This window comes from Pelodiscus sinensis, chromosome 5, assembly GCF_049634645.1.
Source record: "Pelodiscus sinensis isolate JC-2024 chromosome 5, ASM4963464v1, whole genome shotgun sequence".
NCBI classification, from domain to species: domain Eukaryota; kingdom Metazoa; phylum Chordata; order Testudines; family Trionychidae; genus Pelodiscus; species Pelodiscus sinensis.
The window spans coordinates 73,724,500-73,742,742 of record NC_134715.1 but is presented as its reverse complement, the minus strand read 5'-3'; the positions used below and the strand labels follow the sequence as shown (position 1 = coordinate 73,742,742).

Sequence of the window (18,243 nt, the reverse complement as noted above, 5' to 3'; positions counted from 1 at the left end):
GCTAACCAAATAGCATCCACGCTCCTCCAGCTCTAGCAAGAAACTGACCTCATTATGGCCCTACTGCTCTTCTTCTACTAGCTCATTGTGCCCTGATTGACTGCTTCTTACACAGCAGCTCTAGGCAGGTTGGAGGAAATCTCCACAGCCCTTTTTGGGAACAGGATGTGGCAAGGTCACAAGGTATCCAACAGGGGGCCTCAGGGCTTAGTCCACCCTATTACACAGCCTCCACACAACTCCTTCATAAGCTCTGGCAGGTGTGTTCTAGCAGTGTGGCAGTATCTAGGCCACCATGGGATTTCCACTCCACTACAATCCTCCCTGTAAAATTCAGTGCCATTAGACCAGCATTTCTTAAAGTGTGTTCCTGCAGTGAGAGATGTGCCACGGAGAGAACAGAATTCAAAATGGCCACCCTTAAAGGGACAAGCCTCCTTTTTTTTTTTTGATTAACAACTTTTCTCTAGCATGGTATCAAGTATCAGAAGGGTAGCCATGTTAGTCTGAATCTTCAAAAGCGGTGAGGAGTCCTGTGGCACCTTATAGACTAACTGAAGTGTAGGAGCATAAGCTTTCGTGGGCAAAGACCCACTTTGTCAGATGCATGTCTGACGAAGTGGGTCTTTGCCCACGAAAGCTTATGCTCCAACACTTCAGTTAGTCTATAAGGTGCCACAGGACTCCTCGCAACTTTTCTCTAGGGGCTTCCCCCCCCCCCCTCAACAAAAAAATCCTTGGTGTTCCCCATAAAAAAAAAATATTGTCTGGTGTCACTCAGTCTTAAAAAGTTTAAGAAACACTGCATTAGACAGTATCTGTGTGCTACCGGATTGGTGTAATGCAGTAAAAAGAACCCCCTATCCTCCCTCCTGCAGAAAGCAAGATTTATCATTTTGTCACGCTAGGCACATTTGTTCACTTGTATGTAATATATCATTGTGTGTGTGTGTATTTCATACAAGATAGGAAAGGATTTCAATTTCTAGTATAGACTTAACCATTTTTGTATTTAAAAAACAGAAAGCAACAGTGGTATTGAGGCTTAGAAAGTGTCTCCATGTGGCATACTTTATATGGATTTTTAATAACCCTTTGATATTATGTTTCCATAATATGGAAATCCACATTGCTAATATTGCACAAATTCACAGCTAATAGCATTACAGTTCCAAAGGAGCAATTTTGGTATGTGAATGTGTATAAAGATTAATACACAAAAACCTGATACATCTCAACTGGCCCATTAATGTGATAGTGGGCCCAAAGGAGTCTAAATTCCCTTTGCATGTGAATGACACATTTCTTTCCCTTCTGCTCTTCTTCCCTTTTTATTTTATTTTATATTTATAAACCACCATAAAAAAGGAAATTAAACCATACAAAAATATGTTTAAAAATATCAAGGGGCTAATCAAAAGGCATAAGCCACATTTTTCCTATTATACTACAAGCGATTTCAAACAATGCTAAGGATCTGACAAACATAAAATCAAGGCAATAGAGAATTAAGGCTCACATTTCTTCTTCAATCCCTCCCACTGTGCTTATAGCTTCTGGAGGAGTGACAAACATTGTTTGATCTTGCACGTCATACTCTATGTGTCCAGCAATATCTAGGCTGCACAGGTGAGCTAAAGGATGGTCTTCCGGACTTCTAAATTGTAGCACTTTTGTTGTTTAAGTCAACTTTTTAGTACTGTTTCAATTAAATCTTTTATAGTTTAATAAGGAAGAAAATAAAAACAAAAATAAAAATAAAAACCCTCTTTGTTATGTACATTTTGCTTTACCATATCAATACATGATGGCAACTTCTTGTCTTCCTGTCACATCCTGTCGTTTAGACAATATTGCAGAAAAGCAATTTTCTGCCTCAAAAGCATTCTATTTTTTAAAAAGTTTGTGTCTGCACAATTTTCAGGTCTACTAGAGCTGCACAACTGTATACCGATGAGAAAGGCCTCAAATAGGGCAATTTATTTGATTCCTCCTCTTCAAAACATTTAGCTGAGATTGCATATCCAACAGAGAAAGCTCAACAAGAATATTCAGAAATGACCTACACTGACACACATCCTCTTTAAAAAAAAAAAAAAAAAAAAAAATTTGCATGAAACATCACTCCAGATTCTTCACATAATCTAGATCTGCCTTTTGTTTAATGTGACCTTTGACATGAAAATTTCCCAGGATATTAACAGCTAATATCTATTTTAAAGTGGAAACTCTAAGAACCTGGCAGTTAAATACCCAATTATGGAGTTTTTCAGAGGAACAATAGCTTTATTTTAAGGCGTGCATTCATTTGAATCAGGTTTCTTTCTTGTTAGAGAGTAAAGGACAACTTAGATGGGAAAATACACTCTCCCAATCTTCAGTTCCCGATAATTCAGCATTTATCAGTGCCTGAAGCTAGTGTGACCTTGGCACCCTCACAGTTCTGCACTAACACAATAAGGACATTCCACAACGGAGCAAAAGCCTTGTCCTCTAGGACTGCCTGGAGCCTGAAAATGCTTTTACTGTAGGTGAATCCCTAAGAAACTATTAGAGCTTCAGGTTTTGAACCTGATTGTGTTTTAAGGCTGCATTAACCTAGGGTGGGATTTAAAAACCTTGAGTAATAGTTTCAAAAGCACCTAAGTGACTCAGGAGTCCAGATTCCATTTTCAAAAGTGAAAGTCAGAGGAACTCAAGCTCTTATGTGACTCCTGAGTGCTCTTGCTTGGTAAAGGTCGTACCTGCCCAAGCAGGCTGCTTGCAGCCCCTCTCACCTAGAGTCTTAATTATAAGTCTGACTCTTCCAGGCTCTGCTCATTCCATCCAGTCTCTTCTCTCCCTTAGCACCCCCCCGCAGCTCTCCAATGCTCTTCACTGAGGAATCGCCTAATTGAAATCATGTGTGCCTTCTTCATAAACAAGGCTGGCTAACCCTTGCCCCTCCCATCTTTAGGTCAAGAAAACTTTCCCCCTTAACTGAAGTAGTTAAACCAACCAAATTTTCTAGGTTAGGTCAGGACTAAGATTAGTAATACATTTTTAACAGTAAAAGAGATTAAATATATATCTTAACTGTGCCCAACATGTGTATTTTTAAATGTGTGTGTATGTGCTCATGTGCCAGAGCACCCATTTAACTCAATTGTAAATGAAAAGCAAACTATTTTTCTACTTTAAAACTGGGCATTGTTAAACCGGTCTGTTAGCACAAAGATACTGCATAATTCTACTAAATTGTAGTGGGAACCCTTTGCTGGCCTAGATGCTGCTTTAACAACTTCTGTGCCACTATTTAAAAGACTCCTAATGCTGATTGTGTGTTTAACGTTATGCTATGTATGGCTGATCTCATCTTCATCCTCATACTTGTACTTCTGAAGGGCCAAACAAATTGGAAAATGCTGAGTATAGGCCTGGTTCCTGAAAGCCATAAGATGAAGGGGGTATGAAGGAAGCTTAAACAATATTCTCCCTGATCTGGGACCCCAACTCTGCAAAAGGTTTAAATAGGTGCTTAAGTCCATCCCTGTTCAGTGAAGCACATAAGCTGATGCCTAAAGTTATAATTAACTATTTACTGAGAACAGGAACACAGTGCTGATTCAGAAGATGAGTAAATGCTTTAAGCGATTTTGCTTAAAAATATGAGTAAATGCAAGAATTACTCACTCAGCAACTACAGGAAAATGAATTTTTGTATTATAGATTATGAATTCCTACAGTCTGTCCTAGAAAATCTGGAAAGAACAAGTGTGAATGACACAAACAAAATATGAATGAAAAGATAAACCATAAACAAGAAGAAAAGGGCTGAAACCAGACAGGAAAGAGAAGAAAAATTAATTGTTTTAAAAATGGTTTTCATCTCCAATGGTTGATTTGGACACCATGAATATACAAGAAACTAACTAATGTAACCCTCTAGGTGTCCTATCTACAGCAAACCTTAAATTCACCTCTGGCTGCCCTCAGTCAGTCATAGACCACTGACAGTTTAAGAGTACATTTGCAGACTGATGTTTGATTCCTTTCTTTTTTAAAAAGTACTGCCGTAGCTTTGTCAATCAGATCTTAACAGGAATAAAAGCAAGAAAATTACAGGTAGTAATACAGAAATCCATTTTATCTTAAAGTCTTTCCTTCTTATAAATTATATTTCACTGAACCTTAGATTTCATAATTTTGGTATGGTTAACTATTATACACAACACAATGTGTTGGGATAACATCATTCATATCAAAGATCATGGAAACATTCCATAGCAGGACCGATTACAGTTGTGAGAGTTTTGATATTAAAGTAAGGATTATTTAACAGAAAGTGATGTCCAGTTATTTTGTTATTTACAGGCCACCATCATTATTACTGCAGACTTAGGCCTATCGTAACCCCATTTGCTACTCCAGTCTCCCATGTTTGGGGAAATTGGGTGGTTAATTTGCAGAACACCATTCCCACTCTTTCTTCTGGGGGCTTCTCTACACTTTATGATAAAAATTCTTGTACACACAGGCTGTTAGACTCCTGTCCCTGTCTCTACTCACTGGAACTGCACTGTAGTGATCCCAATATACCTGTGCAATTAAGAGAGGACAGATTTACTCCCACTGAGGAAAGTGCACAGTGTTGGAACCACTGTAGCACAATCACTGATATTGTAAAACTATATGTGGTGGTGGGGAAATGATGGCTATTAAAAACAAAAAAACAAAGCAAATCAAAACAAAAGCCCCCGTCCTAGACCAGCCTGCGAAGTACCAAGATTTGGAACAGCAGAAGGCACTTTGGAACTTGTCAGAACCAATCCATTGTGACTTAAGAGTGAATGGAGCTTCTATAGCTTTCTCCAAGATAGGTTGCTACTTGTCCTATAATTTGTAGGACAGTGCCACTTCAGATCTGCCTTGAATCTTGCAAAAGTAACAAGACCCAAATAAGGAGTTGCAAATTTACTATGGTCCTCAATTACTCAGCATACAAGCTGATTAAGGTTCATAATTGTGACAATATCCAAGGACAAAGTTTCTTGTTGACAAATATTACAAAGACAGGTGCTTTCAAAATTATATATCAATATCAATATAAAATCAATATTGGAGTAGATTGAAAAAACAGCACATCTGAACCTTTTTGACGTTCAGCTTGTTTGAAATCCATGTTAATTTTGCAGCTTGAGCTCATTCCTAATCGTCATAGAAGCAGAAAACATTTTTAACACATAATGAAGAAATGTTGTGTTAAAATGTAAATATAATCAGGTTGCATAATGATATCATAATTTGGTTATTTAGTCTTGTAGACTAATTCGGAAGTATGGGAGGCAAATCCCCAAACAATACCATAAAGCTAACATTCTGCTTCTGAGAATTTTTTATATTTAAAGAAAAACATCATTGTTTTTCTGATAATTTTCTCTCTCCCCCCGCCCATGTACACATGCATATAAGTAACTATGTTTTGCATTGCACTACTTTGCACAAGAATGAAAACTTAAAGAAGAATGATCATTGACATTCCTGAAGCTTTTTCTCTTATATAAAATTGTCAGAGAGAAATAGTCCTGAATTGCTGGAATGGACTCCTCACCCTCTATGACTTCACCTCCTTCTCACCTGCAGTTGGGGCAATCTAGTATAAGAACAGCCATATTGGGTCAGACTATTGGTGTACTAGCCGGGCATACTGTATTCTGACAGCGGCCAAAGCCAGGTGTTTCAGAAAGAATGAAGAGAACAGGTAATCATCAAGCAATCCATCCCGTCACCCATTCCTAACTTTTGGCAAACAGAGGCTAGGGACACCTCTCTCTGAGCAATTAAAATTAAACTAAAACTCATGCATACTATGTGATTAGAGCAGCAAAAATGAAAAGCAAATTACAACAGGGAAAATCTTCTTAATTAACCTTGACATATTTTAGGTAATAGAATATAAACTATTTTATTTAAACACTGTCCTTAAATTGTAGTAAAACTACAAAAAGTATACACATGCTTATTTTGACCTAGGTGCTTCAGACAGCTACTTATCTACTTGAAGCACTGACACATGGTCAGCTTTTTTTTTTTTTTTTTTTTTTTTTTGACGGCTGTTCTTTGAAAGCTTTCAGTGTAACAATATGTTTCAGTGTAGAAAGATTTGAATAAAACTCATTTTAGAGCTTTCTATGTAATTAGACAAAGCAACTTATCAAAGTATTCTCTGAACAAGAGACTCATTTGATGATTTCCATAGCTGCATCTCATTTTTCTCTATATGCTTTTAATAGAGACAAGCCAATACACTGCAATGCTTAATTTATGTAATGATTTTCACTTTTGGTTGTTCTTGAATTAGCTAAGAACCAATTGTGAAATTCTTGAATGTATTTGTTATTTAAAATTATTCATGGATTTCTTTTGTGAAGAGTGTTCTCTCTGAATACTATTCAAAAAGAATTCATAGTGAATATCCTGTGCTCTCTATTGGTTTGGCTATGTAATTTACCAAGCATTGTTTTAGTTCCCTTCTTGGATGACCTACATAATTAACCAATGTAATTTTTTTAATCCTACACATAATTGGTAATTCACTTTCAGATTATTTCCTAGGTTGGAAACTTGAAAATATTTTTTTTCAGGTGAGTACACTGGAACAGCTCAAATGTTTGCCCTGAATAAGCATAAGAGAGCCCTGAAAACAACTAATCAAAATCTGATTTTTGATGTAAAGAAACACGTGCAAAAATTTCCCAGTGATCTCAGTTTCTAATATGTCCATGTATGATTATCTTACAACGAGTTCCTGCACCTTTTTTTGTACTGATAATATTTACTAATAGTATTTGGTATGTTTTCTGCATTACTTCTCCTGTTTTCCCTATCATTTAACAGTTTTCACAATTTATTATTCACAAATAAAATAGCATTGTACATTCATTTTTAGCAGATTTCCATTAATTCAAGAAACAATATTAAACCATTTAGATAAAAAGAAAAATTTACAATTCTTGTCTAGCAAAATCCCTTATTTAAACTTAATGGAGAGTAACACTGTTTAGGACTGAAGATGGTTTATGTTACGGGAATCTAACGTAGTGTGCATAATCAATCAATATTTGTACCAAACTGCATGGAAGTGTCCTCATTAAGATTAATCCTCCATGTGTAGTTCGGAGCCATTGGCTTCAAAGGGTAAACTTGTCTTTAAAGCTTTCTGTATAGAATTTCCTCTAGATTTCACAAGCCTTTTGAAAAATAGTCTGGTTAACATCATTCTGCTGCAATAAGATGAGACCAGAAGTTGGCTTCGCACCCCTGCCAACTTATTCCACATTCAGGCAAGAAGCTTTGTTTGTTTGTTTTTTAAAGGCCCTGAACTCTCCAGAATGCCTTATATTGGTGCCAAATTAGTTACACAAACACAATTTTAAATATGTGTGAAAACGCAAAGAAAACAGTGTGCAACTGAACACAGAACCATCTGCCAGATCAGACTGAAATATATTACTGAGACAAATGGAAAACAAAATACAAAACAATCATTACAGTGCCAAGTCACTCCTTTCTCTTGACAGCTGGATGTTGCCACAGGTCATTTTTTATTCATCCTACAGGTAAATCACTCTGATTTTGTGCATCTATTCAGTTTGGAAAGCACTTAGCATATTGTTTGGCTCTATGAAAAGAAAGAGAGGCAACATTTGATATGAGTTTAATCAGGCCACAATTTATATTATTAGGTGTCTGGGACTACCTGGCAGATAACATGTGTAGTGCAGGTTACCTTCCCTTTTTTTCCTCTCATAATTAACAGAGAGCCAGCGCCCTCCGCCCTGCCCTTTTTTTCAGCCAATCCCTCCATCTTACAGTCCCCTTAACCCATTTACCCCTCTTTCCATCCACATCTCTCCAGCAAATCCATTACTGCAACCTTACCAACTGCCCTGCCAGGGGAAGGGGTAAGGTGGACTACAATGATGCGGGTTGGCTCCATATCATGCTAATCATAGGAGTCCCCAATTATCCCTAGCTTGCTCAATTACTGAGCATTTCTCTTTAAATCCTTTCCTCAAGACATTTATCTATTACTGTATGCCTTCTTTTGTAGAGTACCTGAACATCCATTATACACTTAAAAATGAGTTATGACATATGGCCTACTACCCATCATGTTCTGCATGATCAAGGTCCACCTGTGCCTGCTGTGAGGAAGGTGAAGAAACAACTGCACATGGACCAATATGGTAGAAAGGAAAAAATTCCTTTCCCACTCCCATCAACAGGGTGGGTAATGTAACACTCAGCAGATATAGTCAATAGCCTGGTATCTATACCACCAAAATGGAGAGGGAGGGTAGGTCCTGCTCCCTGATTCAGAAGGGAGGGTCCTGGCACACACTGACCTTTTAAAATCACTCATTCCTGGATGATGAATCAGCCACCAAGCTGGCTTTTCTCCAGCAGTTTTACATCTTTCTCTCCCCTATTCAAGCCATCAAGAATTGCTCTCTTTTTCAAGCCAGCACAACAAACAACTTCCACAGCTTAAGATGTAGGGTGATGATTGTTGATAGAGCTGTACAAAACTGTTTCAGCAGTGGATTTAACAACAACAACAACAACAACAACTAAATTGCCACTGGAGCAGGAATTTGAATTTGATTCTCGCTGATGAGGGGTGAGTGTCCAAGTCACTAGACTTAGGAATCATTCTCACTTTTTTCTGGCTTAGTGGCTAAGAATTGCCACTGAATGACAATTGGGCCAAAGAGTCACCTTCACATTCCCTTTCCCCTCCTTTCTCCCTACCCCCACCCCTCAAAAAAGAAAACAGAGTCAAGTCAAAAGGAAACATTTCAGTTCAACAAATTTATTTAAAAACTGTTTTTGGTTTGACCCAAATGAAGTTATCTTACAATTTTCAAAATTGCCACTGAATGGAAAAATCCATTGTTCACCTAACTCTAATTATACCAGAAATAAACCGACAACAATAATAATGCTACTTTAATCTACTCCGTTTCCATACCAGTTTGTACAAAGCTGCTCTATGATTTTGGGCATTTTAATGAAATATACTTTAGAGTATTAAAGGTACTACCTCAAGGAGCAGAAAAAGCAGTCCCGGGAGAATATATGATCCACCAATTACCTATTAGCCTATCAGTCTTGCTCTGGAAAGAGCTTTTATAATTAACTTAATTTAAAACAATGAGCTATGATTAATGCACCCAGTAAATGGAGTAATAAAGAGAGACTGAGGATCCAGGTGTATCAAACTATTGGTGAAACATCTGCTATAATTTTATTTTTATCTTAAAGAAACTGTACAAAGTTAGCAATGTGGCTGATTTGTAAATTGTACAGTACAGTCATTACCAATCTCTACCATTCATCTTTGTTTATATTCCTTATAAAAAGTAACAAATCTGAGCTGATTGCCTGAATATCTCACAACTCTACCATTGCTATCATCACTTTTTAATAGAAAAACGTACCACATCAAAGAATCAAAGAATTGACATTAAAGAATTTTCTTCCAGTTAAAAAAAAAAAAAAAAGGTAACGTGATCCCCCATTTTGTTTATTGACTATTTCCAATTTCTTACCTGTCTGAGCTTTCATATTCCTGGTGGTTAATCTGATTACATTTCCTCTGCCTGCTGAATGCCAATGTCAAACCATTAACCATCCATCTCTGCACCAACTACTAGACACATTATGACATCAAATACACACAAGCAGCACCTCTGATTGTATTCATGGTTGCAGGTGTGTTAGTGATGGTGGAAGTTTCCCCAATAAGGACCCAAATCACTCAGGTACATGCTAATGGGCTTTCCTGAATAGGGATGCTTTCTGTTAATGAATCATGCTGTGTCATCCCTCACATTATACAAATCTCAGGAGATGCATAATGTAATGCAGCTCAGCAAAATATGACTAGATACGCAACTACAGAAAATGCACTGATTCAACTCTACACTTAGTCCTTCTTTCACTTATTTATCATTTTAAAAACAACCTCAATCAGAATACAGGGTCTCCTTTGCTTATTTCCTTAACCAGCCCAAACAAAGTCACGAGCAGCCTCAGAATCAATGCTGGGGCTAAATTACCCAAAAGCCTACCAATATTACTGTAATGACAGGTGTCATTAGTCAACAATTCCTCCTGTGTTGGAATGATGTTTCACTTTTCGTTGATGCTGAAATAAATTTCCTATAGCTACATTTTTCTGAGGTTGGTACAATCCATTTATAAAATGGCATACTTCAAGGATAGGTATGTTACAGCCATGAAAATGTCAACCTGTACTCACCGCTGCCATATAACAATGAATAAAGTACTACTGTTATTTCCCTTTAATAATAATAGGAGTTAATCCAGATCATTGTAGTAGTTCAGATAATACTGAATGGTAACAGAGCAAATGTTTACTATTTTATGACAACCACTATAGATTTAATAATTAAAATACCCAAGTTATGTATTCCTTGCAACACCCCTGAATTTGACACTACTCAAACTTTTCTTTAAAAAAGGTCAATTTTTATCTAATAAATCATTAAAAATATTTGAACGTGTTATATGTGAAGTACCTGTACCCCTGAGTGACTTTCACTCTCTACACATCTGATTTTAATATTTAATATCTTATTAAACAGACAGTGTGATTCTGTGCTGTGCCTCTTAGAGGTGCAGCACAAAACTTTGACAGGAGTGGGAGCTAAGTAGGCTTTAGTGACCTCTGGCACTATTTAAGCAAGTCCTGAGTGCTACTTAAATTACAGTAGCCTTTGTGGACTGCCCCAAATCTCTGACGCAACTACTGCTGCTGTTCCACTATACACATGCCCATTAAACTGAAGCTCATGAGGCAGTAGTTCAGAAGGTGGCTTGCAGTTGTCTTCCTTAGCTCCTACACTGGCTGCTAGATTTCATGTTTAAAAGCCATTTTATGCTATTCCAGACTTTTTGTCTAGCATTCAAGGATGGGAGCAGGGGTGAGATTATCCCCCACTCTCCAGGAAGGGGTTTATATAAGAAAAATATGATCACACGTTGATTACTTCTTACTAGCTGTATCTCAGTACATGATTTTTGGTGTAAAGAAACAAATATAGTTAAATAGACCATGCTATGATTAGAAAAGCAAACATATCCTTCATGCTTTTCATGGACACTTTCCCTAATGTTTATCCTGTGAAGAAATGCAGGACACTACAGCTTTTTAAAACAAGTTCTTTTTCATCAGGGAACTGCTTTTCCCTTGTGGTCACTCACCAATATTTACAAGGCAAGGTCACGTTGAATGCCACCAGCAGATGAAAACACAGGAGGAGGGACTCTTTTAGTCTTCACTGAGCTGGCTGATTCTGCCAAAGTGATAGCCGACGTTGACATTACACTAGGGAAAGGTTGTCGTAGTCTCACAGCCCTAGCTGTGCTGTGGAAAAAACAAAACAAAAATAGAGAAGAAAAACATATGTACATATTTTTCACATAAAGGGGAAAGCAAAAATATTAAAAACCAGACCTTCTGAATATAAATAAAGCTTTAATTTTAGCTTCAAAACGAATTACTTGAAACCAAGTTTAAAAATTAAGATGTAAAAAGAAGGCCACAAAAACAGAAGCCTCCTATAGAATTAACCAATTCTTTAGGGAGCTTAGTATGAAGGAAATAGCCATAAACATCCGATGTACCCAGCTAGTAATCAAACGTTGACAGATGTGACAATTCTGCTAAAAACAGGAAAAGACTGAGATTTGTAGCAAATTGTATGTATGTATTATATATACATATAGAGCAAGCACCAGTCATATTTTATAGATACATGTGGCCTAAGGAGAAGCATAAGAAGGGAAGACTGAAATTATTAATGAGGCATTTTTATTTATTTATTTATTTATTGCATTTTTCTATCATCTATGTGAATTATTACCTATATGCCTGATATGTCCTAAAAGAAAAAACTGTGATGAATAAATAAACAGCTCTAGAAATCTTCAATAGGGTGCTTTACCTTGCAGGGAATATTATCATTGGCTTTTGATACAATTTCTGCTGCAGGGAAAGACTTTCAAAGCTGAGAATGCTGAAGTATTGCCAGGCGCTCAAAGACCCCTTGCTGTGCGCGTCAAACTAAGAAATCTCTCTGAACTTGTCGAATTAAAAGTCATCTCTCTCTCTCTCTGCAACCCCTGCAAGAGCTGGGAAGCTCTGTCCTCATTTTTTAAGGCCTTCCATGGTAAACAAATGGAGCCTGAAGCATCTTTATTCTTTTCAGTCACATAATTAAAATTCTTTTAAAAAATATAATTGAAGGCAATGAATTTCCAAAGGAGTTTGTTAGCAATGTGACTAAAACAGTCTGAGCAGACCACATTACTTTACCATTCAATTGTGTTTCAAAAGGTAAAAGCAAAACAGCTTGTTAAGATCCTGGGTAAGTGTCTTTTTTCTTTTTCTTCTTTTTTATTTTATTTTTTTGATTATACATCAAGAGGATGCTCCAAACTTAAACATCTCAGCAGGATTTATGCTTTCTGAAATGTCGTAAGACTTAATTACTGAAACTGCAAAGAGGAGTAAACTATTAAAATATGAACAAAGCCACATGAGATCCGTGGATGTTGCAAATCATTATTTATCTATGTCTCATAAATTAAGAAATTTTAATTTATGTTTGTGTTTTCTTGGCAATGCTTTTTCATTCCTCTATAATGTTATGTGCAATCATGACCTTGCAAAGAATTTCATATCTAACAGTGAACAATGTTAATTTACTGTGAGTGTGTTTATTATGATTGTCTGTAGTAAATTATTATATGAAATGATCACTCTCCTTCACCCTCCCCCCCCAAAAAAAAGTAAGTGGCAATTTAAAATGAATGGGAAAGCCCATATTGGACTTAAATCGCAGGAATTATAGGGCATGACTGCATACTTAAAAGGGCGTAAGTAGAAGTACCAGTGTTACAGAGAGTCTTGTCTAGGGCAACTGTCTGGAGACCTCTAGAGATATAATTCTTAAGCTGTGTTTTCCAGATTCAGGATTTAAATTGGCACCACTGGCTACAAGTAACCTTACAGAATTTGCAGTTGCTAGGGCTTTTCTCTAGACGTACTGGAAATGGGTAGGCGTGTTCAGAGCTGTAGCACTCACCGAGAGCTCCTGGAGACATTGACCTTAGGTAGTCACTGCTTCCAGTAGCCTTGTGGTAGTATAGCTGTTTGCGTTCTTGGAGGGGAGGCTGTGTGTGTTCTTCAGGGGTCACTCCAACTTAGCTAGTGTGGTGTTGGAAATGGGACCATCTGGGAAAGCTAGAGCCACTGTAGCAGCTATCCAGCAATGCTACTTGCCTACTCACTGCACCAAGATACAAGCAGGGGAAGGCCCCTTCTGCTCTATGCCCTCCAGCATATTAATAGGGCAGATAATAGCTGAATTCCAAAACTATGCACCATCATTTTTGTAACATTAGATGACTCGTGGCAACATGTTGTAGTTTAGTGTTCATGAATGTTAGTACTAAGAGCAAAACCACAAATACATAAGCAGGTGAAGATAGAAAATCATTATCTAGAACAATCCCTTTCTACTATTATATTAAATGAACACATTAAACCATATTATTACTGCAGCCAACCTGTCTTTTACTCATTTGTCCTGTACAGAATGCAAAGGATGCTGGGCAAAAGGAACCATGTCAAGGAGAATAGTCTATATTGAATGCATATTTTAAATTAAAAAAAAAAAAATGTGGCCCAAATGAATATTACATACCTAAGATAATAAGAATGTGTCATATGAATATGTTAATTTCACTTGGTTCACTGAAAATTTCAGAGAAGTGAGTTGCTAAGAAAAATACTTGAATCCATGAACAACAATTATCAAAGCCTATTTGGGCTTGCCCACATTTCTTCTGCACAGTCTGTGGCTGTAAGTTTGATAATAAATGTACATTTTATTGAAAACATTTCCTTGCCAAAATATATCTACCAACATTGCAGAAGAGGGAGAGGCATGCTTGACACAGATACTTCCCTATGTCCATATGCCTTTATAGGTCTTTATAACTCCCCCCCGCCCCGAAGCTGATTACTTCAGAAGACTGAAAAATTCCCCAAACCACATAGATAGCACTTGTAAAATCAGGTTTATAATGAGAATTACACACACACACACACACACACACACACACACACACACACTTTAGCAACAGTAACTCCTCCTTCTGGTCCTCTAGTGCATCTGTATATATTTTCCTTCTAGGCTGTAAACAAATTGAGACAAGACTGACCTGATAGTTTCCTTAGTAGCAGCCTTACTGTCAACTTTTATATGAATAAATGTTTACAAAGCACTTAAGCTGGGTGAAGAGCTTTTTTGAATACTGGAAGGTTCAAAAAAGATTTTGGTTCAACCCAATCCATAGCCAAAATTTCTGAAAAATTTCAGCAAATCATAAAATAAAAATAAAGTAAAATTAAATTAAATTAAATTAAAATACTGCCTTGGGTCAAACAAAACATTATTTACCTAAATGGGTTTATTTTCAACTATTTTAGAGTACAAAACGTAATGAGAAGGTGGTAGGATACCAATACTGTAATTTAACTCAGAATACTTGCCCAGGAGACCCAGGTTCAAATTCCTTGTTGCATAATGAAGGAGGGTTGAATTTGCATCTCCTAACACCCAAGACAATTTTCTAACTACTGGTCTATAGGCTGTCCTGAGGATGGGCTTGCCATCTCATCACTGAACTTTGTGTGCAATACTTTACTAATCATTGGCCAACAGTGGGAGAATTAGGTGTTTAAGCTAGTTACCTGGGAGAGGAGTTGAGTATCAGAGGGGTAGCCATGTTAGTCTGAATCTGCAAAAGTGGCGAGGAGTCCTGTGGCACCTTATAGACTAACCAAAGTGTTGGAGCATAAACTTTCGTGGGCAAAGACCCACTTTGTCAGATGCATGTAGTGGAAATTTCCGGAAATTTCTGGAAATTTCCACTACATGTATCTGACAAAGTGGGTCTTTGCCCACGAAAGCTTATACTCCAACACTTTGGTTAGTCTGTAAGGCGCCACAGGACTCCTCGCCACTTTAACCTGGGAGAGAGGAAAGAAATTCAAAAACACACTCATCACTGGCTGTTTTGTGAATCTAACACATCCCCACACACACTCCCACCCAGCCTGGTTGAAACTATTTGGCAAATTTGTGTTAAGTATGTTGTGGGATTGACTGAAACTGCATTTTCTGGCAAATCTAGTATTAGTCTGAAACATTGCTTAGTGGGTTGGTTGGCGTGAAGGCATATCGTTTCTATCATCTCTATGAGTTCTCATTTAATATAGAGTTGGATAAGGCTTTTGGATTCACCTAGCTCACACCTGGCATGTTCACAATGTTAACACAGGCATAAGTATAATCTTTCCCATACTGATACTACATATTATATTACATTTCCAGAATCATTTCTATGTTAGAAGCACAATACCTCTCTAGAGAAGCAAAAGTTCTGTTTACAAAAGCAAAGCATGTTTTAAAGACCTCTTGAAAAAATGGCTGAGGACAGAGTGAGGCAAAGGAGACAGAGCAGGGGAAGGAATTGCAGAAGTGCAAGGTGTGTGTGTGTGTGTGTGTGTGTGTGTGTGTGTGTGTGTGTGTGTGTGTGTGTGTGTGTAAAAAGACCACAAAGGGAAGGAAAAGAAAGAGGTGAGGGGAAAAAGGAATATCAGAGTCAGGTGGATATTAGGGAATTCAGCTATCCTCACTGTGCACTGGGCCAAAATTTTGTTGTCCTAATTAACTAGTGCTTTTTTCCAGCTTGGTTTTTAAAAAGTCAGTGAATAAGAATATTTGTTTTCTTATAATTCCTGTGAGTATTTTACAATACCTACAGCTGAATCAATCCACATTCAGCTATCAGTCCACAATCAATCTCATTTCAGCTAGTTACTTGAAGTGCTATGGCAAGATTTTCAGCCTCAGCCTTGAAAGGTTTCTGCTTTTTTGTTTCCATTTGTAAATTGACAAAACGTATGACACCTATCTTGTGCATTCCTTACACATTTTACTGATGTCTTAGGCACTTTCTTAACTGGAAAAAATTGCTTCTGACCACTGTCATCACTTGGGAGGTTCATATGTGTATTCAGAGGGCAACTTCCTTTAAGACACTTGCTCTTTAAAGGCCCTTGCACTTGAACACTCCAAAACATTGACAATATGATGCCAGGAGCAAATAAAGGTTCTTGGAATAAAACACCTAAAAATAAAGTTTTAACTTCAGTCCATCAATTCTAAGTGCTGTTGTCTCAGTCAAGTATCCTAGTTACCTCTGTTTCAGGAGAGAGAATACATCAATGGCCGCCCAAAAACCAATTCAAAGCAGGGCATTTTCACACAAACATTAGCTGAACCAAATTAGCTATTCTTAATCTTTTCAAAAATAGGCTTGTTTCTAAGAAATCTATGCTCTTTTTTATGCAGTGGTTACCTCAGTAGAAAGGCAAGCATGGATGCTGAGTGAAGGTCAGGCTGGGGGATGCAAGCCCCCAGCTCCATCCCCAGTCCTGCTGCCCCTTCTGCCAAGACCTATGGGAGCCAAGCTACCTTCCTGTCTCCAGCTGTCCTGTACCACTGGGAGGCAAGGCATTGTGTGGCCCCAACCTCCTTGACCCCAGAGCAGAGAGAGGGAAGGTGCTGGGGGTAGTAACATTCCACCTCCAGTAGGCATTCTGGGGAAGAGTGTGGGTCTGGCCGTGCTAGCAGTTTGGGAAAGCAACGTCTTCCCCCGCCTAGCATACTGCCTACAAGGGAAAGAGTATATCAGAAATGGTCAAAGGACACTTGGCTGAATTCCCAGACAGTGGAATGTTATTCCACTCAATGTTTCTTCTGTGTCTTGATGAAACCGTACCATTCCTTCGAATCTCTGAGATTAATATTTCTTGTGACCATAGCAAAAACCCTGCTCAGTATTAGTCATTGCATCTAGACCAGAAGAATAGAAGGAACAACTGAAAGAAGTTTGCTACAGATAGATTAAACTAGACCACTCTAAGGGTCAGCTAAAACTGTGTCTACACCTTGGGTCTATCACAATCAATATTGACTTCAGTGTTCCGTTTTGATGTATTTTTAAGTAGAATAACTTTATTTCAAATCCAGTATTGCATTGCATGAGCACAGACAATATGATTTCTCCATAGTAGTATAAACTCTCTAGAGCATTTCATTAATGCTCTTAATAAATATCTTGACTGGAAAATGAGCAAATGACTCCAGCTTTCACAGATATAATCAATTAAGTAATACATCCATCTGGCTTTAGTTGCACAGGACCCAATTAACTACAGGGATAGCTGGAAGAAAAATCCCATTCAAAGGTGACAACTGTGGATAGTGTGTGTATCTGTGTGGGGTGAGAGGGGGTGACAATTTAAAGTTTAAGCAACCCCCCCAAACTTCTCTAGTTACACGTTCCCTTCTACCTTCAGTCACCTCAAGGAGCACAGCTTGTACCATAGCTCACAACTTGCCTGACAACTCCAAGGTCACTTGCCTGGCTTAGATCTTCCAGCTTCTATGCAGGAAGGAGGGCGCAGTGACACCATCTGTCTAAACAGGGCTGGCTCAGTGAACAGCAAACCCAGGGAGTGAGGCAACTCCAGTCCTGTCCCAATTCTGTAGAGGAATGATGACTTCCATCCATGACTTCCATGGTCCTACTGGTTGGGGGTCCTGTGTGTTAGCCACCCTGTGGCATTGGTTAAATCCTCCAGATCCGTGAGTGAGATCCAAACACCAGGGAAGACACCAGGACACAGAGGCCAGTGGTGATCTGCAAACCTGGGACAGGCATGGAATTTCACCTCCTACATGTGGTCCCATTGGTCTGGCTGGGGAGTTGCTGAATAATTTTATTTAATTTATATACACATTCATGCATATACACAACACACACACACACCCTGACAGAAATCTGTGAGGGGTCATGTGACCCTGTGTGTGAGCCTTCTTGTGTTACCTCTGGATCAATTTTAGAGGTAGATGGGAAAAATGTGTCTCATCTTTCTCCACCTCTGTTCTGCTGGTTTAGGTAATCCCAGCAGTATGCCACTTCATAATACTGAAGAAAAAAACACTGACCTCAATCTTTCTGTAGGGGGTCCATTGGGCTAACACAGCACAGTTAACAAGGTGCATCGTAATGAAAGACAGCAGTAATACATAC

General features: G+C 38.1%; 1 protein-coding gene across 2 annotated transcripts in view; it reads right to left on the bottom strand.

Moving 5' to 3' along the window:
• TENM3 (teneurin transmembrane protein 3) overlaps window positions 1–18,243 on the bottom strand; it is a 2,294,790-nt gene that overhangs the window by 1,238,337 nt on the left and 1,038,210 nt on the right. For both annotated transcript variants that reach the window (XM_075930244.1, XM_075930245.1), the window contains one exon: window positions 11,272–11,434. The gene's annotated coding sequence lies outside the window, so the exon portion shown is untranslated. The remainder of the gene's footprint in view (window positions 1–11,271; window positions 11,435–18,243) is intronic.